General features: G+C 35.3%; 1 protein-coding gene across 6 annotated transcripts in view; it reads right to left on the bottom strand.

The window, feature by feature from the left end:
• The window catches only part of TAB2 (TGF-beta activated kinase 1 (MAP3K7) binding protein 2), a 90628-nt gene extending 64576 nt beyond the window's left edge, over positions 1-26052 (bottom strand). For 2 of the 6 annotated variants that reach the window (XM_077896463.1, XM_077896461.1), the window contains exons 1-2: positions 25902-26045; positions 2255-2403 (exon numbers count right to left, since the gene is read on the bottom strand). The gene's annotated coding sequence lies outside the window, so the exon portion shown is untranslated. Of the gene's footprint in view, positions 1-2254; positions 2404-24818; positions 24940-25901 lie in introns of those variants that run through there. The other 4 variants (XM_077896471.1, XM_077896462.1, XM_077896465.1 and 1 more) reach the window with 4 other exon arrangements.
• Between the last annotated feature and the right edge of the window lie 123 nt (positions 26053-26175).

Raw genomic sequence — 26175 nt, 5'->3', positions numbered from 1 at the left:
ATGTAACTAATGTGCAGCTTTCAAACTGAGAAAGTACTCATCCACCAATGGGATGGTTTAACTGTTTAAAAGAAAAAGGCAGGTGGTAGTAGAAAAAGGAGGTTTATTGTTACTATGAGTCCCTCAATAAACACAGTATCTTATAGAAAGTTATCACACATAAAAGTGGACAATACTTTTCTGAGTTTATAGTATAATCACAATGTAGCATTACTAAGTTTACTATTACTGTTGCCCAGGTCCTGTGCTAAATGCCTAGCAATAAGTAATTTTCAGTTGCTTCTCACATTCCTGTAATAAGGATTAAATGAGAAATTTGTAGGTAAAACTCTTCACACACAGAGAACTCTGGCACATAGACCAATAAATGCTATCCTTAATTAGGTATTATAACTGTCTAATTTCTGACTTCATCAAGTCAACCCTTACTCTACCACAGTCAGCTTTTCAAAAAGACTCACTTACTTAAGTGCACCGATGCTAAGAAATCTTCAACAGATTCTCATTACCTACTACTTAAGTCCCAACTTATTCACCTATTTGAGAGCATGCATGATATAGATCTTCTAACATATCCTGTATACTTATTCTCTATGCACAATGGATTGCTTACAATTTCTAAAACATGTTACACACTTTTCAATACCATAACTTGGAAATATTCTTGCCATTCTCTCAAAAGAATTTTTTCTATCTTTCAAGGCTTGGTAGAAGTGTTACCTTCCCCACAAAGTTGATTCTCTCCGGTATTCTCCAGTACACTGTTCACACTCCTATTCTGGTACTTTTTTAGTATTACTTGTCTGTAAGATCACTCAAAGCAAGGTTTATTCATTTCCACATCCCTTCTGTGTCTAGTATGGTATTTTACACAAAATTCACATTCAGTAATGTAGAAAAGTTTCACCATTACTAGTCACAGTGATAACTAGTTAAGACTTGAAATTCAAATGCAGTTGTCTCTTGAATTTCCCCTCCAATTCCCTAATGATCCTATAGTAACCCTTTCCAGTCCTAATTCAACACTTCATAAGATACAATCCTTTCAGTACCAAACAAATCATGTGGGACATAATCAGTGACCCAATGCTTACTACACTGACTGACATTAAATTCAATATATGTTAACATAAAGGAGAGAGTTTTTAAAGTACAAGCTAGGATATTAGAATCATCTTTTAAATTCACACTTAGGATATAAAATTCCTCTGTTCAATTCCTCTGAATTGAACTTGAAAAACAAAAGATATGGGGAGTGGCTCAGTCAATTAAGCACCCAACTCTTGGCTTCGGCTAGGTCATGCATGATCTCACAGGCCGTGGGACTGAGCCCTATGCTGGACTCCACACTTGGCAAGGAGTTTGCTTGGGGATTCTCTACTTCTGCTAGACCCCCTCCCACTCTTTCTCAAATAAATCTTTAGAAAAAATAAAAACAAAGATTTGTATGGCTGTCAGTTTAGTAAATAAAAGTCACCTTTTATGAATTAATCTTGTTTCTAAATCTATAAAAGTGGGTAAAAGCAATAAAAGTCCCTAAAAGCTAACTGCCCTCTGCCCTCTAGCTATCCATAAACAGTTTTGATTCCGTTAAAATCTAAGGCAACAGGAAACCTCAGTTTTTGGTTTTGTTATTTTCCAGGACAATTCCAAGTACTATGACTTTCTCACCTGATTTATTTTGAACCAAGTAAAAATACAGCAAATAATAGTTATATACTTACATTTAAAATTCTTCAGGTAAAAAGTACTACATAATACAGTATCTGGTTCCATTAGAAATCTTATGATTTCCAATTACTGAAGAATACATTAACTCTATGTAAAGGCTACTAGTAGTGTAGAACAGTTGAGAGAACTAGGGTCATTTATTTAACTCCCAGTAATACTTGTACTGTATGTGAACCTCTTAAAGGAAGACAGTTTTGTTGTCATTAAGATCTACTTTTCAATGAAGACTGGAGTATTTTTTGTACATATATAGGGCCTAACTCAATAGCATTTCAAATCTATTTTTCTTAAATTGTTTTTGCATTAGTTTGCTACTACTAGCAAACAAGTTAAATTAGAAATATTCAGGCAAAAGGTATGTTAAAGTCAAGAGTAGCTGCATGTTACCTAGATGTTAGGAATGTTACTGTACTTGAAAGCAAGAGGACCACAGATTTTGAAAGTAAAGTTTTGGTTATTATAGATGTCATAGTAAGGCAGTTACGCAGGCTAAGCTTGACTGGTGCCATGGACTTTAGCATACCTGGAAATAGAAAAATTCAAATTGTAGCTGTTCTTGGTTGGCCCATTGCCATTTTTGCAGCTTACAAATTTTTAATTAAGTAACTGCAGTGAGCTCATCTCTACTGGATACTTCTTTTCCAGGGCAGGTCCAGGAACTGGGTCTGGAGCCTTGAAAGCAGAAGAGAAACTAGAGTAAACTAGAGGTAGGCAGAATAAGAAACGTGACCAGATAACATTATGAGATCTAATAGCAGAGAGGTAGTTCCCAGTGTGTCTCACATAAAATATTCTGAGGTAGAAAAAGGATCTCTTAAGTTACAAGCTACCAGAAAATGCTATTTACGTGAGTTAAAGTCATTGTCTTACTTTACCCAATTCTACTCTAGACTCCCAGTTCCAGATGCTGAAACAGTGGCTTATGTGTTTGTTATCTGTGGTACTTTTTGGCAACAGACTGTCCAATATGGGACTACAGAGTATAGAAGAAATACAACAAATCCATTTTCACGGGTAAAAGTGTAAAGTCCTCATTTTCAGGTCATTTTGCTCCTTTTGCTATCTTATTTCCAATCATCTTCTAACTGCTCCCCTAATTTCCTACAATCAATTCTCAGACATTTCTTAAGAAATGAGTCCAAGCAATGAACTGAATTTCAGGTTCCAATTTTTAAAAATACTTGGTAATTCTAAAAGTGGGAGGCAAAGAACAGCTCATAAGATGTGGTTCATAACCACACTGGAAATTCTTTTTTTCCATTACCAAAATAGATTCAATTTTTTTTGTGTGTGTAAATTTGTTAGGTCCATATTAGAAAAAAAAAAAAAAAAAAAACCCAGTAACTACAAAGGTTACAGAAATGGAGGGGTATTAAAATTGGCAGACTGTTGTATGAGGGCCGGGAAACAATGTCTTTATGCTTGGTGAGCTGAACTGGCACCCATAGGAATTTCTCTAAGAAACAAATGTCAGAGCAGTCAAAATAAATTGAATGCTCTGCTACTGTCAAAATGATGGCAGACTGAGAACTCTAACAGGAAAAAAAATAGTGAAGACGAGGATTCAAAGAACTTAACTCCCTGCATTTCTAGTGACTAGGAACACAACACAGTGAAACAGAATTTAAGTAGTTCTTAAGAAAAATGTAAATGTCCCATCTTGTGTGATGGCATGTTGTTGATGAAAATATTCTGGGAGAGACAGATCTAGGTTCAAATCTGGTTTCAGGATGGCCTTGAACTAAAACTCTGCAGTCGTTTCTACAAAGGAAATGTGTAAGAGCTCAAGTCAAGAGCTGACAATGAATAAAAATGTAACAATTAACTTTCAGAATAAAAACAGAATCAGTGGTAAACAAGGAGACAAGTAATTCTTCTCCCTACAAGTAGAAAATACCTTTGTCCACATACTCCTGTTAAAAAATACCTTGCCCTGGTATATGCCATACATTAAAAACAAACAAAACAAAAACAATTCCATGCATGATATAACTTGGTCTTTAAGTCAGGAAATGCTGTAAGGGCAAAGAAAAGCCTTACATTTGGGCAATAATTTTCCTCTTACTGATAGAACTGTGGGTTCCATACAAAATTATTATTTACCAAATATGGCTCAAAGATCAGATTACACCTTCCCTAGCATTACCAAGCAATACAGCAAGTATCAAAAGTAACAAGGAATTTAAAAAAAAAAAAAAAAAAAGATTTCCTTAAAGTCACTGTATTCACTGCTACAATGTTATTTCAAAATAGTTTTTAAAAGTTAACATGGAAAGTGTCTCATTCAAAACACACTGCAATTTACTTGGAGATGACAGGATTAAATTCAGTCTGTATTCCCTAGAAGGCAAAGAAAAAAAAAAGTATTTAAGAATGAGGATTCCCATTCATTAATCCATATCAATGGGCTTTTAGTTTACAGACCATCAAGAAAAATCTTAAACAATTTTTAACTAGCTATAATGAAATCTCATTACTCACAGTAATGTGTAAATAGATTTATCTTTCCATATATACAATGTCATCTACAACTAATAAATCTGCCTCTTCCCTTTCAATAATTATTTTGTTTTTTGGTCTAATTACTTTGGACAGTATTCCAAAGACAATACCATAGAATAGTTAATACTGGCCAGACTTTTCTTGATTAATGACTTTTAAAAAGTTTAATATTTCACTAAATACTAATATTTCTAATAACAAAATGCAGACTTCTGGTCTGAGATATGTAGAATCTTAGATCTATTCATTTATAACTGTTTCATGAAGGATTATTAGAAATAAATGTTGATCTCCCTGTTTTTGGTATCCCTTAAGATATTTATAACCCCCTCTCACCTACTAACATATGAATAAATTTATCATTACACCTTCTAGAGTGAATACTACTTCATTACAGTATTATTCTGTTAACATAACGACAATTTCCATTTGACAGTTTTATTAAACATTTTTTGCACCGACTTTTTTGAGACTGGTGTATAATCTTTTACACTCACATTTTATCATGTTATGTTGGCTTTGTAAAAAGAACTGGGAAGCTTCCCTTCTTCCTCTACACTCTGAAATAGTTATCTAGGGCTTGAAGTTTTAAGAATTCAATGGTAAAATCTACTGGGTCTGGTGCTTTTTACAGGGAATAGTCTCTTACTAGTAAGACCAGCATTTTCATCTATAGCTCCCAATGCTATCTCCTTTGGCCACATCTCCTTGAGGAAACCAACCACCTTTTCGATCTCGCCCTTCAATCTATGAACATATTTAAGTCTTAACCATTTAAAACATACATCCATGTATACACTCATACCACAAAGTATTTCCTTACCAGTTAAGTCTTGTCCAGAAAGTATTCACAAAACTATTTCTTAAAATTGCTACTTTATTCAATGCACTGAGGAAAGAGAATAAGTGTACTTCCTACCCTCTTCCTCCTCAAGTGAGAAACACAAACATACACATACAAAAAACTGCAATAGCAATGTAAGGACTGAACATGCTATGCTAGGCCATCTGTCTTTACCATTCACCTCTTGCCAAATTTCTCTACTTAGTCATTACTATGGCTTCAATTTTAATCTGCCTCTAAGTTTCCTCCTTGATAATCGTTTTATTCGGATCAAATACAATAAATAACCCTTTCAGGATTCTCATCCACCATTTTGCAATAACATAACTCCATAGAATATTTTAAATTTTATTGGGTACTTTCTAATTCATCATATCATTTGATCCTCATGAAAAACCACTGAGCAGGCTAGGTAGTTATTACTCTCCATTTTGCAAGCTTCAGAAAATTAAGTAATCTACTAATTACCAAACTTCAATCAGTGAGAGAGTGAGGGCCAGAAATGTGTTTGTGTCTTTCTAACTACAGGTCCACAGTGCCTTCCTCTATGTTGTATTAACTTGATTGATTGACTACTAACTTGAATGATTACTGATCATTCTTTCCTTGAAAATTGTTCTGGTCAAGAGCGTACACATTCTTCTCGTTATTTCTATGCTTCTTAACATTTGTCAAAAGGATGCAGGTGCAGTAGGACACATCCTCGCTTGTCTTCCTTAGGCATCTCATCTGCACTTACAGCAAAATCAAAGGAGAATCTCCTTTAAGTTGTAGTTCAATCTTTCTCTTCTACTTGATGAAACCTAAACATTCAGAATCGTAGAGACTGATGTTGAAAGGAACCTTATGTATTATCTAGACCAACGTCCTTATTTAATAAAAATATGAAGTTTGAATTATACAAGTCAGTAGCAGAATCTGAATAAAGGCTTAAGACAAAATTTGCCTTTTTAAACTATGAATCATAAAGTAAATGAATACATTTATATACAGTAGATATAAAGTAATTAAACTAATTTTAAGAGTAACTACTGAACTTGATTTCATTTTTGTTAAAGACTTGTCTGTTCCTATTTCTAAGAGATTTTATTTATATGACAGTATTAATGTAGGAGTCCACTTATTGAAGTAGATTTTTAAAGAAATCACAGAATGGCAATTGAGTTAAAACCTACTCCATCAAAAAAAAAAAAAAACAAACCTACTCAATTCTATATATTCATGAATTATCTATATTCCAGATTTTTAAAGTGAACTGGGAATCAAAATAATACTACCTATGTTAATGCTTCCTGCCTAGTTGCCTTCATGACCCCACTAGGTTTGCTGTAAACGTTCAGAACACTGCCTGGCATGTAGAAAGCAAACAGAACATGTCAGCTACCACTGCCGCTGCAACAGTTACTACTTCTGTGTGTGTTCACATCATTATAAATTATTATGGCCGTATCAGATTCAACCACGTGGAAAAGAATCCTATTAGGGTACAAGTATCTCACTCTACTTCCTTCGGTCTATTTCCAGGTTTTGTTTTGGTGAGTAGGACCACAATCCGTAATTATCTAGGAACACCTCTTCAATGACTCTCAACCTTGAAATACTTCCATGTCTCAACCGTGAAATACTTCCATGTCTCAAAGTCAGAATCATGGGTTCTGAAAATTAAGAGTTCATTTTAAAAGAAGTTTTACACTCCATTTGTAAACTTTTAAGCTCATTCTACCAATATGGAATACTTGGAAAAATAAAAGAGAAGTTTAAATTCCTTACCAAAATAGCTTTCCTCCTCAACTTCCCATTTATATCAATAGTAATTTTCTCTTTTAGCCTGAAAACTGAAGTAACCTAAACTCTTCTCTTGCCTTTCTTTCCCCCTCTTTCTTTCAAATCTAATCCATTTCATCATCAACATTCCTCAAAACACAACTCTTAAGACTCTCCTCGTTGGATGTCATAGTCACTAGTCTACAAGAACTTCCATAGTTCTGAAATCTAAAAAGTTCGTAAGAGATTTTTTTCATGAAGCTTCATGTCAAAACTCATCTGGACAGGGTGCCTGGCATCGGTGGAACATGTGGCTCTTGATTTCAAGGTTGTAAGTTGCAGCCCTACATTGGGTCTAGAGATTACTTAAAATCTATAAAATAAATACATAAATAAATAAAACACTTCATCTGGTAGTGGCAAAAGCTGTTTTGAACTGACTTGAGGCTATTTATAGGCATTAGTTAACCTGCTTACTGTGACTATTTCTATGTTTCACTGCAGAAATATTAGTGTTTAATTATTGGGTGATGTCTCAGGCCTTGCTGGAGGTGTTACGTAATACACAATATAAATACCATCTTGCCTTTCTAAAATTTAAAAAATTCTGAATTCCAAAACACAGCTGGCCTTGGGTTACAGATAAAGTATTGTGAACCTGTACAGTTATTATTATTTCTATCCTAAATTAGGCATTCTGTTCTTAACTTTGTTACTTTCCCTTAAACCACTCCATGCATTTCAGTCCCCATATTTACCACCAAGCCCTTTCTTTCTTAATACCTCTTAGAATCACCAATTCTATTCTACCCCTACCACCACCACACTACCCAAATCATCCCACATCTAAATGACCAGACCCAAAGCTTAACTCCCCACCACCACCGTCATTCCACTTGACCTATCAAGTATAGTACAGAAGATTAAAAATACTCCTATATAATCACTTTAATACTTCACTCCTCTGCATAAGAACTTAATAAACTGGAACAGACACATGAAAAGAAGATAAGAGTAATGAGTGTGAGATTACTGACATGTTTTTGTTACCTTGTAAACTTTATCTATATCTGTGAAATAATTCCTTTTTTAAGCTTAATGAAATTAAAACAAAAAAATTTTTTTTTAATTTTCTAAGTTAACTCGTATTCATTCTGTAATTAAACAAATTAAAAAACTTATTAGCCTCCTCCTCTACTTATCATTCCAACTAAAATTCTTTGGTATGGTTTTTAAAGCCTTTTCCCATCTGGTTTTACTAGATCTGGTATCACTGACCTCTTTGGCTACAGATATTCTCTCAGAATAGTTCTAAATGCATTAAATGCAGTACACAGGATTACAAAGAAAGTCACTTTTACTAAAAATCTAATTATCTTTTAAAAATATGGTATTAAATGCATAAATGATTACAAACAAAACCAATTATGCTGAAAGTTACCAAGTTTCTTTTAAAACCTGTATTTGCAATGTTAATATATATACTTCTTTATTAACACTCAACAAAATAAAATCTAAAAGTCTAATAATCATAATTTTGAAGTAGTAATCTACATAAATTATATTCAGAAATATCAACAATTATAAAGTAATATGAAAATATCTGTGCTTTACTATTAGTAATAAAGTCACAGGCACTGCTAATTCTACTGTGCTTTACTGCTTAAAATCATAATACAGATCTTCCTTGAGTTACCATGAGGTTACTTCCCAACGCATTGTAAACTGAAAGCATTGTAAGTCAAAAATGCATTGAATACACCTAACATACCATCACAGGTTAGCTTAGCCTACCTTGAATGTGCTCAGAACATTTACATGAGGGCAAAATCACCTAACAAAAAGTCTATTTTATAATAAATTGTTGAATATCTCATTTAATTTATTGAATATGCACTGAAAGTGAAAAACAGAATGGCTGTTTGGGTGCAGAATGGTTATAAGTGCATTGGTTGTTTACAGTCATGATTTTGTGGCTAAAGGAGGTGGGGGGGTGGGAGAGGGATAGGGGGAAGGCTTGCTGTGGCTTGCTGCCACGGCCCAACATACAAAAGAGTCTGGCACTGCCTATTAGTAGCCAAGGAAAAGATCTAAATTCAACATGTAAAGTATGATCTTTATTGAATGCGTATCTCATTTGCACCATCAGAAAGTCAAAAAATTGTAAGCCAAACCACTGTAAATAGGGGACTGTCAATACAAGGAAATGTTAAATTTCAGTTACAGGTTCCTGTTAGTGAAAACATAAAGATGTGAGGTATTTTTTTTTTTCTCATCTAAACGCAGGATTTCTCTAAATTCTATCCTCTGACCCCTGCAGTTTCATAAAGTCTAGAGGAAAACTCATACTAAGTCCACTTAACTTTTATTTCCAACTAGTCCTCACACCCATAGGAATCCAGTCAGGCTTGTCTGAACATGTTTAATCCAGTTTTCTTTCCTGATTAAGCTACTGCCCTGGCTTAGAATGTCATTTCTCCATCTTGATGCTTATCAAAGTCTTAACTACTCTCCAAAACCAATTCAAGTCTCATCTACTTCTTGAATTCTTTTGTTACTGCTTCAGCCCACGTGGCTCTCTCTATTCCTAGAACTCCCATCTATACCTGTGGATTAATTCTTCATCATCTAATATTTAATTATTCTCATACAGTTCCACTTGTATGTCTCTTCATCTGTATTAAAAGACCCCTGGGGACATGGGTTATATCCTTGTAAATAAGACACTGCTTACATATTATAAAGGCATGCAGATTATATTAAGGAAAGTATTCTCAATAAATCAAGTATTAGAAATCATTTGTTTGACAACTTTTAAGTATACAAGAAAACACATCAAAAAGGCCAAAAATTCCACTAAACAGCTAAAAGACGATATAAATTAAGTTTAATAATTCACTTCAATCAAAACCTAGATACTCCTATTATATTAAAAACTCAGAAGCTTATTTACTAGGTAGTAAAGAAGTCCCAAGTGATAAATCAGAAAAGGAGTGAAGTAGACATAAGACAATGATTTGTTTCAAAAATATTTGCTAAGCACCTACTACATGCCAGGCACTATTCCACTTTCCACCAATTCAATGGTAAAAAAAAAACAAAATATCTCACACAGGAATTTACTGTTAGACTTTGGACTAGAACTTAGGGCTCCTGACTTTCATTTTGAAGCTCTGAAACAAAAAGCTATTTCTATCTTTCACAACAGGTTAAGTGTGGAGCAAGGCGAATGTCCCTATTTCAGAATGTAGTAAATCTCATGTAAAACATTATAAAGAAACATATTTGGAGCTATTTAATGTATACACACACATACATGTATATATATGTGTGTAAAACCTACATAGTGTATATATAATATAAAAATCTCTGTTCATAAAATCTACTAAAAAACATTTTGGGATAAGTTTCAGTTATCTTATATACCATATTTATTACCTAATGAAACCAGATGAATGAGTGTTACTCTACTCATTGATTGTTTTAATCATGAATACTTCACAAAGTTTTTCTTCAAAGATCTCTACTAAGTTGATTCATTTATTTTAAAAAATATACAGACTTATGTACCAATATCCCAGAGGTTGGATGGGTGTCAGGTGAGGTTGTAGTAGTGATGGTGGTAAATACTATTCTAAATAATCTTTTTCTCTAGAGGGAAGGGTTAAAAGAAGAGAATGGCAATGTGGGTAGGAAACAAGGAATTATGTTCCACACATTACAATTTCTACTATTGATTGTAACCAAAAAGAAGCTACTTTTCCTATAGGGAAGTTCTTAGATCAATAGCAATAACATTCAGAGTGAGTGAGGGGGAAGGCTAGCAAGGGCTGGGTGTAGACAGACTGGAACAAGTAAAACTAACAGCCTGACAATGCCAAGCTAGGAACCCAAAGTTATCCTGTCCAAAACTTATCTCACTGCCTCCCAACCAATAATGGACCTCGATGTCAATTATTAATAATAGAGTATGATTCTGAAGCTGGCAATTTCAGGGTTTTCAATTGTTTTCCTTGCTATATACAATCAATAGCCAAGTTCCACTGATTACTCCCACAAATATTTCTTGTGTTCATCCCCTTCTCTATACCCAGAGTGCCCTTGTTCAGGTATCCGATACCTGGACAATCACAGTAACACAACAGTCTCTTATCTGGTGGCTTATTCTACTCTTAGACCTTCCTAAGCTGTTATTTCCTAGTGATAACAAATTCTCCAGCTCTTAAAACAGCTAAATCACTCACATTTCTCCCTGAGAGAGGTTAACAGGATTTGTAGAATCATACAGTAATGAGTTTCAGTAGAAGGTGGGGGCAATGACCTAGGGAATTACAGAAACGGTATAAGCAGGAAAAGAGACTTGAAGACCAAGAACTTAACAACAGAAGAATCAGAAGAGTTAGATAAAATTCAGGAAAGAGTGGGGTCAAGAAAGCCAAGTGAAAATAAGCATAACAATAATGATTAGAGCTTTAAGTTCATTATTTTGGTAATAATTTTATAGCTAATTTATAATATAAAATATTTTCTATAAACAGCTAACATTTATAAGCATTTATTATTGCATCAACAATATCAGAGACAGCTTCTTCTATAAACTTTATTAATCTGTTATGGACTAATGTGACATATACATATATATAGATACATACACACACACACACATATATATTCACATACATGTACACACTATGGATCTAGAAATAAAATACCATGGCTGCAAAAATAAATGTTCTCAGGGTACTTAAATCTGCATTGGAACAATAAAGGCTCAGGGTATGTTTGTCTTGTAAAGCTGAAAGGAATAAATTATAAAGTATAATTATTACTGACGAGAAGCTTGGCCTGTAACTCTACCATCTACCTGGAAATGGGGAGGACTAGGTAAAAGATTTTTAAAATGTGCACAGGGAATTTTCTATGAGACATACTACTACGGGCTAAACTCTAAGCCCAGCCTACTATTTGCAATGTGTGCCCACTTAGCACAAGATGTCTGGGCCAAAGTTGAGATGATTTTGTATAAATCCATTACCACAAGGAAAAAAAAGAACAGATAACAAAAAGCAAATATGTACCTCACTAACTTTGGTTTAGTACTGTTGCTATGTGCATTCTGTAGAATAAAATGTTCATTTGAAAGCATCAGCTCAAAATGAGGTACTCGGAAGTGACATATGACCTTAACTCATACTCTGGAATCTCAAAAACTCATTAACTTTCAAAACCAAGCAAGGTTACTAGCTCTAAATTTTAGCTGAGTGTGTGAGTTCACTCATTTATTCACAAATACAGAGAGCTTAAGTGCTAAGGCATTGTACTACTGCTGTAAAAACTTACATTTGGTGGGAGACACTGGAAAGTAAACAGAATATTATAACACAATGTGGTAAATCCTACTATAGAGGAACTAAAAGTGCTAGAGATAGAAAAATTATCAATAAGAAAATATTAATCATTTACAACAGAAAAGACTGTGGCATTTAAAAAATACTTTCTGAAATACGTTTATATGAAGTAAATATACCTGAATGGAATTCAGAAGATCTGTCTTTTTACCAATTATCTAAATTGAGGCTCAGCCTCTCCCTTTACTGATTTATATTTGGGTCTAAATAGACACAGTCTCTTCCTTGCTAGATATTTTGCATCCCTGTTTTTAGTATTTGTTTTTGATCTGTCTCTCTGGCTGTCCTGTTTTTACCCCCAAGAGAAATATTGCCACAGAAAGCCTATAAGGCATTTAAATAATAGTGTCAAAGCTTTTTCACAATACACATGGAAATACTTTCTTTTATAAAGGTTTAGGACCAATTTCTGAAAATAAGTAAGACACATGTGCCTATACTACTATTATAGTCATCTTCTCACCAAATAAGCAGTTAAATACATTATTACAGGAAATATATATCCCCTAATCTCATAATTTCTGGTGCACTTAATGTCAGATACAGTCTGCTGATAAACAGAACCAATCCAAATTGAAACAAAGTTCTTCATGTGGCAGAAAATACAGCATTTTTGCTAATAAGCCATAAAGAAAAATGCTAGAATAAAATATGGTATATATAAATATAATAAATATATACAAATATAATAAATATAATAAAAAGAAAAATATTATAATACCGTTTTTAATAAATATCACTATAATTTCTCACATATCAACTCAATTGATAACTCCCAAATTTCTATTTCTAATGTAAATCTCTTGCTGGAATTCTAGTTTGTATATCATATCACCTACTTGATATTTATAAGTTTAATAGGCCTTTCAAAGTTAACATACTCAAAAACAAAACTCCTGGTTGCCCAGCCCAGGCAATCATCTACTTGCTACCTCACTGTCTTCTTCAACTCAGTAAACAGCTACTCTATAGTTCCAATTGCTTGGGCCAAAAATCTTAGGAGTCATCCTTGACTTCTCTTTTATACCTCAGATACAATTCATCAGCAATTCCTGCCCACACAAGTAGCCATTATCGTCTTTCACTTGGACTACTGCAATAATCTCCAATATGGTTTCCCTGCTTATATCTTTGCCCCACCCGCATAGTTTATTCTACACAGCAGCCTCAGTGAATCTTTAAAAAGTTACCAGCACTTAAGAGTTTAACGAAGAAAAATTTGATTCTATTAATTAATGTAGGACGAGCACTTGATAAAATTCAATACCCAGTCATGATAAAAATTCTTAAACTTGAAAGAGAACTTTCTCAATCTGATAAACAGCATCTGCAAAAAACCTACAGAACATATATTTTTTTAATTTTTTATTTATTTATGATAGTCACAGAGAGAGAGAGAGAGAGAGAGGGGCAGAGACACAGGCAGAAGGAGAAGCAGGCCCCATGCACCGGGAGCCCGACGTGGGATTCGATCCCGGGTCTCCCGGATCGCGCCCTGGGCCAAAGGCAGGCACCAAACCGCTGCGCCACCCAGGGATCCCAGAACATATTCTTAATAGTGAAAAACTGAATGCATTACCCCTAAGATCAGGCACAATATAAGCCTTTCTGATCTCATCATTCCTATTCCACACAACAGTGGAAGTACTAGCCAGAGCAGTAAGGCAAGAAAAGCAAATAAAAGGCATACAGATTGCAAAGAAGAAATAAAACAGACACATTAGAAAATCCATGGAATCCACAAAAGAACTTCTAAAATTGTTTAGTTTACCAAGGTCTAAGGATAGAAGGTCAACTAACAGAAATTAATCATACTGCTATAAACTAGCAACAACTAGAAACCAAAATTAAAAACACAGTATCATTTATAATTGCTCCAAAAAATGTACATAGGTAGCAGTCTAACAAAACATGTACAAGGTTTGTGTGTTGGCAAAAACACAATGCTGATGAAAGAAATCAAAGACCACCTAGTTGGAAGGAAAGATATACCATGTTCATGGACTGAGACACTCAACAAAATAAAAATGCAAATTTTCTTCAGATTGATCTATAGATTTAATGGAGTTCCTATCAAAATCCCAGGACTTCTGCAAAATTTTATAACTTTTACATGGAAAGGAACTGAAGTAGCTAAGAAAAAATCTGAAAAAAGGAGAATTAAACTGGAGGAATTTCACCATCTGATTTTAATTCTTATTATTTATAGCTACAACTGATAGTTAGTAGTGGAGGGACAGACACAAAGATCAATGGAACAGAGAATCCAGAAATAGACCCTTAGAAGCACTATCATCTGATTTTTGACAAAAAATTCAATGTACAAAAGAAATTCAATGGAAGGAGGATATAATTTTTCAAAAAACACTGTTGGAACAATCTGGACATCCATAGACAAAAATGAACCTGAATCAAAATTTCACATCTTCAATAAAAATTAAGTCAAAGTGGGTCACAGAGTGCTACGTGCATGCAAAATGTAAAGTTTTTAGAAAACTTTTAGAAGAAAACAGAAGAAAATTTGGGATTGCAGGTTAAGCAATGAGTTCCCAGACTTAACAAAAGCCATATATACACAATGCAAACATATGTTCTATAAAATGAGGAGAAAAGGCAAACAGATCATGTCTTAAAACCCTTCACTGTTTCTTATCACATCCTCAAAAAAATCTAAGTTCTTTACTACTATCTAAAGACACTACTTGAAATGAATACTTGGATCTCATCTACCATTTTCTCTCAGCTCCAAGTGTGGTGGCTTTCCTGCTCTTGGAATATGGCAAGCATGCCCCCACTTAAAGGCCTCTGTGCTTGCTACTGCCTCTATTTGGAAGTTCTTTCCCTTTGTCATTTCATCAGGTATCTACTCAAATGTCTAATCAGAGAAGACTTCCCTGTCTCTCCCCAATAAAGTGGTATCTCACTGCTCTTTTCTATTAGGAACCTTGAAACCAACAAAAAGAACTCAAATTCCTCACCTGCTGTTGCTTTGGTATGTTCTTACATTTGTAAATGGCAGGCACTACACCATGCACTCAGGTACTCAAGCCAGGGCATGTGTGATCATTACCTTGTTTTATTTCACACTCCGTATTCTCTTCTCAAATTCATTACCTACGCTTTTCTTTAATCATTGCCTTAATTCACTAATCCAGTTCCTTATCCAAATATATGGTTATAAGGCCTGTCCCTCCCTTCTAAGCCTGGCTCTTTTCTAAATATTCTGTAAACTGCATCCAGAAATATCTTTTTAGAATGTTAATTTAAGCACCAGCCTTCCATCATTTGTAGATTGAAGGCAAATCTACCTTACAGAACACACAGGTGTTTTCATTTTGTCTTCTAATTTTCCACCTCATTTCTTACTAACTCATTAGTGCTCATGCATGGTGAAACTACTTAGTTGCTGAAGGTGTGTGCACTTCCCTCCCTCCATCCTTCACACATGTTGTTTTCTCTGGCAGAAAGAGCCTCTCTTCTCCCAGCTTGTACTCCTAATCTGACATACCCTCAGATTAAATATCACCTTTCACATGAAGATTTCCCTCTGTATCCCTTTATCCCTCACTGAGTCAGACACTCCCTCCTATAGATTCCTTAAGGGTTTTACGTTTAACACTATTGCTGCATTTGTTACAGAATAGCATACTAGTTTGTATACACGTCTGTTGAAGGCAAGAACTGTATCTTATTAATCTTTCCATTTCACCTAGCAAAGTACCTAACACATGGCAGAAACTCAAAACTAACTCAAAACTACTGGATAAATGAATTAGGTTGACTAATAAATAATGCAGTGATGAGATACTGTGGAAGAATGAGTCCTTGGGTTAGCCAGTGTTTTCCACAAGTATATCATAGAAGGCATCTGAAACAAACTCTGTGGAGTTTCTTTCTATTCTTTTGATTGCCTGACTATAAAAGTTGAGGTACTAATCCTATAGCTTGGTTTGGCTAAGATCATCCATTCAATTTTCCCATGAACCAACTACCTTCCCCAAAAGAGTACTTCTTGTTCTGCTTGCAGACATACAGGAATGGCTTTGAACACTGATCCTATAATTTCATGCCATTGGTCATGAGGGGAAAATCTCCTGAAGAGAATGAGGGTGTCTTACTTGGGCCAACCAATCACTTCACCTACAAAAACCCTGAAAAACAAAACAACCTCAAAAATGAAAGAAAGACAAGTCAGCAAGCTCAACCCTTCATGTCAATACATTTTCCTACGTAAAAAAGCAGAATCCTCCATGTGGAAATGGAAGCTTATTTTTCCATTTCCTTAGAAAATCATCATAAAGTGGCAAACAGTACCTTAGTCAAGTACCATTCAGATAAATGCTAGTTCCAAGGAAAAGAGCAAGTTACTCTCAATGCAAATACACAGTACTCGTATTTCCACCAACTTTTGTTTGACAATGGTATCTTAGATTATCTCCTTGGGTACCTTTTCTCTTCAATTCTACCAACTACTTAACTGTGATGCCTACATACATCTGCTTCAGTTCCAAAGAGTAAAACATCCATGTTTATCAGGTCACTAATTGCCTTTTAAAAGTTAGCCAAGTAGCTGTACAATATGCTCAATGGATTAAAATGGAACATGCACTGTGCTCTGAATTCCCTTCAAAAAGCAAGTGTTTTTTTGGCCTAACTGCTATCTTCTCTATAACTATTTTCTAGGGATGACTTAGCACCAATAAAAACCTATGATCAGGAAATGCTAGCATAAAAGACAGGACAGGACAGCCCACATATCTATCTTTATACCACAAATGTGAATGTAATGAATGTTTAAAGGGAAGATTCTTCAATTTAAATTCTTATGCAACTGATTACTGATTTGCTACATAGAAGATTAGCTCTCTTGCAAAGGGCAAAAAAGCAAAATTAATCTGCTGACCTAATTACTGGCATCAAGTGACCCATCTGAAAAGTTCTAAAAACATGTTAAATTTTCCAAATAATGGTATTTGAGGAAAACAAAAATGGAACTTGGAACTTGTGTGTATATAAATAATCCTACACACTACATTCGGACTTGCTGAAAGAAAAATTATTTAGGTATAGAAACAATACTGAAAAAAATATATACTTCACAATCCTTTCTGCAATAATGTTACTAATGATTAATGGCTAGATTTCCATTCTTTGTATTTCTGGCTTTATTTTACAGACTGCACAAAAACTGCACGTGCGTAAGACGAAAGTGTATCTACTACCTCTAGGATTAGAGATTTCACATACATACTACAAAACGTTCTAAACATACTTGTTAAAGTGCAGGCATTTATTTATTTATTTATGCATTCATTCATTCATTCATTCTGTTTAAACAGTAACTACAATTATATTTTAGTAATAAGTTATTTGTATTACTTAGAATACCAAGGATACTTCTGAAGTTTACTTACTGGGCAATCAATAAACAGATGGTATTTATTAATATGGTTAAGATATTATTTATGCAGATAGCACTTAATACTAATTGGCAGAGCAAAATACAACAATCACATTAGTTCACTCAATAGATTAAAATAAAAAAACTTTTAGGAAAAAAAATCAAAACAAAAATTCACAGTTAATCCAGTAATAAACATCAAGAAACTTAGCACTATATCCCTACAGACACAGAAGAGTATTATTGAAGTAACTAAAAAAAATTAACTAGGAATTTAAAACAGAAAAGATACAAAGATCATTTTATATAAATTAGCACAAGTTTAATGGTATTATATCTAACCTCATATTTAAGGTGTTTTCAAATATGATCCATGCCAATTTTCTAATGCTTTTCATTAGAAAGAACTTAATAATGAGTGTGGACTACTTTCAAATTGAAAATGTAAGGTTCTTCACAGGAAAGGGTAAGGAAAATACAAAGAAGTTAGACATTTATTTTGTGATTAAAAAATAACGGTGATGTTCTGTTTATTTCATTCTTGTTCTAAAGAGTAACAATAAATTAAACAGTAGGTAAATTACTTCCTTTTCACTCTATTTGTTGAGGAAAAATAAAGTGAATAAGTACTCTGAAAGAAAAACTCTAACAAAGCAAAATTCTGAATGCAAAACTACTTCTAACGATTCAAGCTATATGTCTAATGTGACTACAAGAATTTCCCTTGTTCTATTTGAAAGATTAATACTTTAAAAAACTAAACTTAACTAAATAGAAGGTACTCAATATGAAGTTGACATGAGAAAGTTAGAGAAGAAAAGCTGCCTTGAAAAGTACAGGATTACATAGAATATATTTTGCATTTTGACCGTTTATTTATGCTTACACCAGGTTCCATGTTGGTACAGTACTAAGTAACAAAAAATACAGATAATGTAGTTAAAACTACCATTCAAGATAGCTATTAGATACATATTTGTCTAAAGTTAGTGCTAGGCTCAAAGAGTTTGAGCCATTCATACAAGGGCACATACTTACAGATATATGTTTATACATACAACCCAGAGGTTGACTAGGGGCTCATCTGACTTTAAAGCGCAGGTCTTTTATTAGACCTCACTGAACCTCACCATGGTAAAATTAAGATATTTAGTTACAGAAGAGTATATTATTGAAGTAACTAAAATTACTTTGTCTGACAAGGTGACAAGTTAAGAGAGACCAACTCAAAATCAAAGTAATACTTTCTTCAGTTGCTGACAATTAAAACTAGGTAAACTCCCCTCAACTCCTCTCTCTCTAGTTCATAACAGAATTACTGTTTTTGTTGATTTGTCTGACTAAGCAAAACTTGCCTGGTGTGAGAACCATGTTCTGCAAGGTCAAGTTACCAATTTCAAGTTTTCTTTTGTATTGGCAGGTATTTTCTCTCATTGATAGGGAATGGAAAATCATCCCAGTGAATCGCCATTGGCTCTATACTGATCAAACAGGCAGTATCTTTGGCCTGCCCAGCTGGCAAAATGACAAGAAGCAAATCTGTGATGTGCTCAGTTTTGCTGACACCAAAAAGGGCCAAAATTTTTTTCCCCTTAATATAAATGTTGAGAAAAACTTTAAGCTAAAAAAGTAACTATTATTTAATAATTCAGATTAGAAGTACCAGGGGATAGGTAGAATTTGGTAATCAAAAGGACTCTTCCACACATTTTTTGGGGGAAGGGGCAATAATTTGCTGTCATTCTCCCAGAATCTATCTTCTGCACCAGCCAAAAAAGCAAGTTAAATAGTCAGAATTACCCTCTAGAAATGTTCAAGACTACTGACGGTAGCACTAATCTCTGTAATGTATCTAGGAATGTGGCATTGCTTTGACTTACTGTTTTGGCAAGACTGAGTGGGGGGGAGTGCATCACAGACTTTGATGGATTAATTCTTTTGAATAATTTATTAGTAACAACCAGTATTCACATATTTCCACCAAAATCTTTGTTAAATTCTACATTACTCTTATTTCTCTCTCTGTAGAACGTTCCCAACCTCTATTATTTGGCTTCTGTGACTTATAGTAGGTCAGACGGTTTTTGTTTTTTTAAGGGAAACAAGAATGCCATTTTCTTTAAGAACACAGTCAAAATACTACAGATTCTTACAATGCCCTCATCTATGTTCTACATGTTTGTGGATAAATTGAGACTTGCTTTCTGAAACCACTCAAACTGACACTGTGTAGGAGTATCCCTTTTTAGTGGTAGGTTACAGTTCAAAACAAGCAAACAAAACCCCACAAGAATATAGAAATACTCAATTGTATATATTTCTATCTCATTTCTAAAACAGTATTGTAACATACCATATTTGAATAAAGCAATTTGCTCCTATATACCTTTGAAGAACATTTTTTTAAAGCCAAGAAATACTTTGTATAAATGACTAAATGCCTCAGAACTTGAGGAAATCTTAGGTTTTAAGAAAGCTAAAATTACTATTCATTAGGCAGAGGATAACTTGCCACAAAACAGGAAAAAGTTGATATTAAGACGTAAACATATGAAAAATGATTACTGTTAAAGTAGGGTGGAGTGGGATGTTTCTTCTGTGAAAACACCAATATTCCCCACATCATAAGAATGTAAAAACGTGACTGTGCCATTTAATTTAAAGCCAGTATAAATCTACAGTTTCACTGAAAGTGCCTTAAAGAGAAAGATAAACTTGTCTTTTAATTTTATGAATTTATAATTATGCATAAATTATTTTTTCTATTCTTCTTATAAACACTGCTATTTACTTTTTCACTTGACTGTCAACAACTTCATAGGAATAGGCTAGTAAGTGCCAATCTAGCTGCAAAGAATTGATTTCTTCCTTTCAGTTTCTATATTTTTCCAAATTGTTGGCTAGATTTAAAAAAATAGCATTTGGAAGACTTTGCCTAACATCTTAGTCTATACTAGAGATTATACTAAACTATACTAACTATACTAACTAACTATACTAAACTAGAGATTCAAAGACTTAAGTCCAGTAGTCACTTTTCAAACTCAGAAGTGGCTTACCACCAAAATGAGTTGTGATACACAGAAAAACTACAAACCATTCAACATTTAACACACAGTATTTCTTGAGCTCTTAAGCAGAGGCCAGCCACTGATGATATGGTGAAGTCAAGACTGAAATGAAAATAAGCTCAGTCTGTCCCTGAGAAGCTCAGTTAGTGACCTTCCAGAATAAAAAAGAAAACGGAAAAAAAAAAAAAACAAAACAAAACCCAAAACCCTGCAATTTGATTGGCTATTCCACTTTCCCCTCAAAAAACAAACAAACAAACAAACAAACAAAAAACACCAAATCTGCACTCTTCTTTTATCTTTATAAAAGTTTTCCTTAATACTTTGTGAATTCTTTGGATTACCTCTTCACACAATAAAGGAGTCATAAATCATGAAAAAGGTGAACATTTACCAAATACTTAAAATATGCCAGGCTGTACTGTTTCATTAGGTATTTGTGTAAGTTGAAATCTTCCACAGTATTTGTATTTGTCAAAATGCTCAGATCCAGCTCATCAACCTAAGTGATAAGGACTGTCACAATGTTCTGTCACCAGAAAAACACTGTAGGTTTACACCCAATATCACACTGACTAGACAACTGTACCAATTTCCCAGATAGTACTATAAGTTACAGATGCATTTTAATTAACCTTATGCTATCAGACAAGAAAGATTTGGTTCAAATGAAATATATACTAAACAATGCCCCACAGTGTTATGAAAGCTTCTTGGAAGGGTCACCATATGAGAGCTTTTTGGAAGGGTCACTGATTTCAACTGTTTGACAGAACTTTCCAATAAACAGTAAACAAAAATGTTACAACTTACTCAACTCCTTCTACATATCAGATAATTGACACATACTGTGTAAACAAAAATGTTACAATTTACTGAACTCCTTCTACATATCAGATAATCGACACAAAATGTGTAATTTATAATTGTAATCCTCTCCAAATCACAGAGCTAGTCAGTGGCAAAATCAGAATAGCAGTCTCCAGATTTTCTATTGAGCAGTTTTCTCAAGTACTAACAAAAGGAAACTGCCATCAATGGAAACTGTAACTCGAAAGTACAAACGTAATTGTGTTCACAAGTTATAAAGTATATTCAAGAAAAAATTTATGTATAATGTAACTTGTTTTTGAAATCAAGGATAATATTGATAATACAGTTCTGAAAACAGCAAGTAAACAATATCCATTCTCCAACCAACTTTCCTATTTTTCTCCACAGTACTTTTTCATCCCAGACATACATTTTACTCATTTGTCTTTCACTACTAAAATGTAAACTATATAAGGACAGAAATTTTGTCTGTCAGTCACTGCTGCCATCTCCAACACCTCAAAGGTCCCTGGCACATAGTAAGTGCTCAATAAATATTTGTGAGGTGAATGAAAGCTTGGCATCCAGTAGGCATTTAGTAAATATCAGGGTTTTTTTTTTTTTCCTTTACTATGAAAGAAACACTAAAAAGATATTGTTATTAAAAGTAAAAAAAAATTTCTTTGTTCCCTTGATAATCAAATTTTGAATTGGAACAGATGATAAGAAATGTAATAAATTTATTAAAGTTTTACCTAAAAATGTTAAGCAAATCAAAAAGACATTCAGCAATTTATCAAACATCAAGAGATAGGGGATATATATATAAATTATATTTTGAACAAATACACTTTTAAGTGCCTAAACTTTAATTGATTTTCATAGGTATGTTTTATTGATATTAGTATCGATGATTTTAGTTTGTGGCAATTCTGACTTGGATCTCCTGAAGTAACAACTTACCAGCTGACACTTTTTTACTGTGCTTTGAACAGTAGCTCATTCCTTTTCTGAGGATTAAGAAATTAGAAACTAAGCATATTTGGTAAAATGAGTCAATAAAAAATCAGAGTGAAAGTCTAAATGAAATGCTTCACTTTAATGCCAGAAGGCCAGTGGTATTACTTGGTACTAAACATTGTGTTTTGAGGGATGGAAATATTTAGAAAACAAAGAAAAAGAAAGCCATTCTTAACCTATGACTCTTATCAAGATCACAGGTTGGTGGAAGTACAATAGTAGCTACCTATCCCTTGAAGTACTTCCTTGGGTTTTTTAGCTTTCTGATTAAGCTAGTGTCCTTGATTTTATAGGACCAGAATCATAAGAAATGAAATGTTAAACTACTCTAAGTGTTTTCTCAATAGGAGCCAGGGGTAAATAATATGAACGTATATACATTTAAATTTCACTTAATTTCAATGTCTCCCAAATCCTTACCATTTTGATACAGAGGGTTTAAAATAAGATGACATACATATGGTCAGAGTCTATCAAAAAATTCAGAGCAAATCTCCTTGGTACAGTTCAACATGATCATTTTCCTAGCCACCACTATACACATCTACGTTATTTCCAGCTACTTAAAATTGTTCATCTAATAATCCCTTATCTTCTTCTCCTTATTACTATTTTGCCCCAATCTCCAATTTGCCTCTGTAATTACCTTGTAACTCTTCTATTACAGACAGTCCCAATCTCAGATGGATCAAATAAAGATGACATAAGTAAAACAAAGGAAAGTGCTACTACTATTCTCCTCTGGGTCATGGGAGCCTGGCCAGGTAGAGACATAATAGAATTGAAGCCTTTCTGAATTACAGTTTAACTTATGAATTTTACATATTGGAAAGATTATCAGACACTTTTTCCCAAAAGATCTATAAAAGACCAAAATCCTCTCAAAGTATGTTGATGATTGTTAAAAATAAATAAACTTTTAGTCTTAATTGGTTTATGTATCTTAAAAAATGTTTAGAAAATTCAGACATCCCTCAAGGAATTTTTAGCATAAACTGTAGTTTCATGTGAATGGTCTGTATTACACCTATTTTTCAAAATGCAGTATGTTCAGAGACATAATGTGTACATTTCATCCTGAATGGTATTTTGAAAAAAGAATTTTCCTTACAGAGAAAATGACAGAATAAGTTTTTATTTGTCAAGAAACAGACTAATCATGTTAAGATAGTTATCCATGTTACTAATACTAATGAGGAAATACTCATTAACATAATTGGGGATCTGGGTGGTGTCTACTTAATCTGCAGAGTTTAAGAACCTCATCGATGTAATAATTGTATGCAAATCTTAAAACAATGTGTAGTTGAAGGCAAGTATTCCTTTCTACTAAAAAGAGGACTAATAATAACAGTTATTTCAATCAAACAGGATTGCTTTAGGTCAAAATATATTTTTCAGGAAACCAGTTATCAGATGAGACTCCTATCATTTACTCACTTCTTAATGAGTTACAAAAACACAGGCTCTACTATTGGACAGTTCATTAAAGAGGGGTGAATGGTGGCAGTTCACCAGTATCCTTTGAGAATACCTTCTAACTCAGAAAGTTATTCCATGCACCCAAGAGAAAAAAATGAAATAATGGAGTATATTCAGTGAGTGACTTACTCATTTAATTAACGCATTCAACTTTCAGTTGATCCTTTAAATATTTAAATCATAAGACCCTATATTAGAAACTGATTAGTTTAAAAGGAAAAAAAGAAAAAAAAAAACCCAACAGAAGTTCTGAATCACTGGAATTTTTGCTCTATTTCCTGTTAACACACTGAGAGTACCATCATTCAATATATTTGTTCCATACACATTTTTAAATGTTTCAGGATCCCTTTTAAACCAACTTGGCCCTACTTTAATTTGTAGCTCATTTAACTGACAATTCCTTCCATTCTTTCTAATTTAAGTGCTCAGCCAAAACATACAATAAGATGAAAAGCATGTCTTCCTTTATTAGAAAATGCAATGGTTTCAAAACTAAAGTTTCAAACTGCAGGGTTTATTAAAACCAATCACAATTTCACTGTCACACACACAGACACAAGGTGCCAGTACTCTGCTACTGTACGAAGAAAAGTGTGGCAACCAGTTAAGAGTGTAAAAACTGAAAGCAAAAATTCTGTTCCATGCCCACCAAAAACTCCCAACCAAATCTGATATTGCATAATGAGCAACATTTTCTTGAGTGAGCTAAAGCACAGACCAGTTCCTTTTATAAAAAGTGAATCAACCTGCCCCTAAAATCGGACACTTTGCAAACTTACCTAAAACAGACAAAATGGATGCAAAATTATACCGCCTCACTGTTGCCTCCAATACGACCTTAGCGTTCAAGAACTTTCCAGTGAATAAAAGGCCCTGGAAAACAGCCTCGCAGTGGGGACCTGAATTTCATGAACTACTGAGAACGCCCCCCCCCCCCCCATGAAGCTGCCGCTCTCCTGGAAACTCCTCTTATCAGAAGCATTTGAAGAATTTCTCCACAACAATTAAGCGGACTCGAAGAATGGAAACCTAACATCTCAAATATACTATATATGGAATGAAACGTGGCCAAACACATAAATACAAACTCGCACGGTCTCGGAAACTTTGGTATACAGCTCTGCCCCAGCAATCCGACAGCATCAGCAGCAGAAAGATACACCTGTCACCTGTTCGGCAACACCCGCACCCTTTCTCAGCCTCCCTGCTGCAACCACAATCTCGGGGCTGGAGGTCGAGCGGGCACAACACGGGGATGACCCAGTGAAACCACGGGGCCACACAGTCACAGCGGGGCTTGCTCCCCCAGTTCCCGAAGGCTGCAGAAAACCAGCGCTGCAAAGAGAACCGAGCTCAGCTCTCCCCGGATCCCCGCACAACTCGTTCAGTCTCTTCCCCAACACCCTCGCTAAGTCATCTTTATCCGAACCAAGGCTCCCCAAAAAGGAGTTTTGCTTCCCCCACCCCCATCTCACACACGCCGGAGGGGCGGGCCGGGGGCGCCGGTGCAGGCGGGGGCCCTCCCCACCCCCCGGCACCCTCCCCTACCCGGGGCTCTCCCCGGCTCCCGACTCCAATGAATGCCCTCTCCCCCTCCCCCTCCCCACTAACTCCCCGGAGCCCAGGCCCAGCCCGAGGCTCCCCACCCCCACCCGGTCGGGAGGACTTGGGGGGCCTCCCACTCCGCCTCGCCACTGGGGGAGGAAGGAGGCGGAGGGAGGAAGGCTGAGAGCAAGACGCGGGCGCCCCGCTAGGGCCCTGCGAGTCGGCAGAGCCCCTTCCAGACGAAGGGGGGTGCGGGGAGCTGGGGGGAGAGCCGGGACCGGGGACCCCGCCGAGGCCCGGCAGAGCTGTCCGTTTACCCTTCGCCGCCGCCGCTTCCCCCTCCTCCTCCTCGGCCGCCGCCGCCGCCGCCGCCTCTCCCACTAGGGCAGCCGTCTCCACCGTCGCCGCCGCCGCCGCCGCCGCCGCCTCCGCCACCACGGCCGCCGCCAGCGCCGCCGCCGCCGCCGATTCCACCCGGCAGGGGGGACACCTCAGTCCTCCCTCCCTCCCCGCTCAGCCCCTCCGATCGGCCGCCGCCGCCAACTCCCTCCGGCCGCCGCCGCCGCCGCCGCCGCCGCCGCTCGTGGCTGA

This window comes from Canis aureus, chromosome 1 (assembly GCF_053574225.1).
Source record: "Canis aureus isolate CA01 chromosome 1, VMU_Caureus_v.1.0, whole genome shotgun sequence".
Classification (NCBI taxonomy): domain Eukaryota; kingdom Metazoa; phylum Chordata; class Mammalia; order Carnivora; family Canidae; genus Canis; species Canis aureus.
Note: the sequence above shows the minus strand (reverse complement) of the source record. Positions and strands in the feature narration are given on the sequence as shown.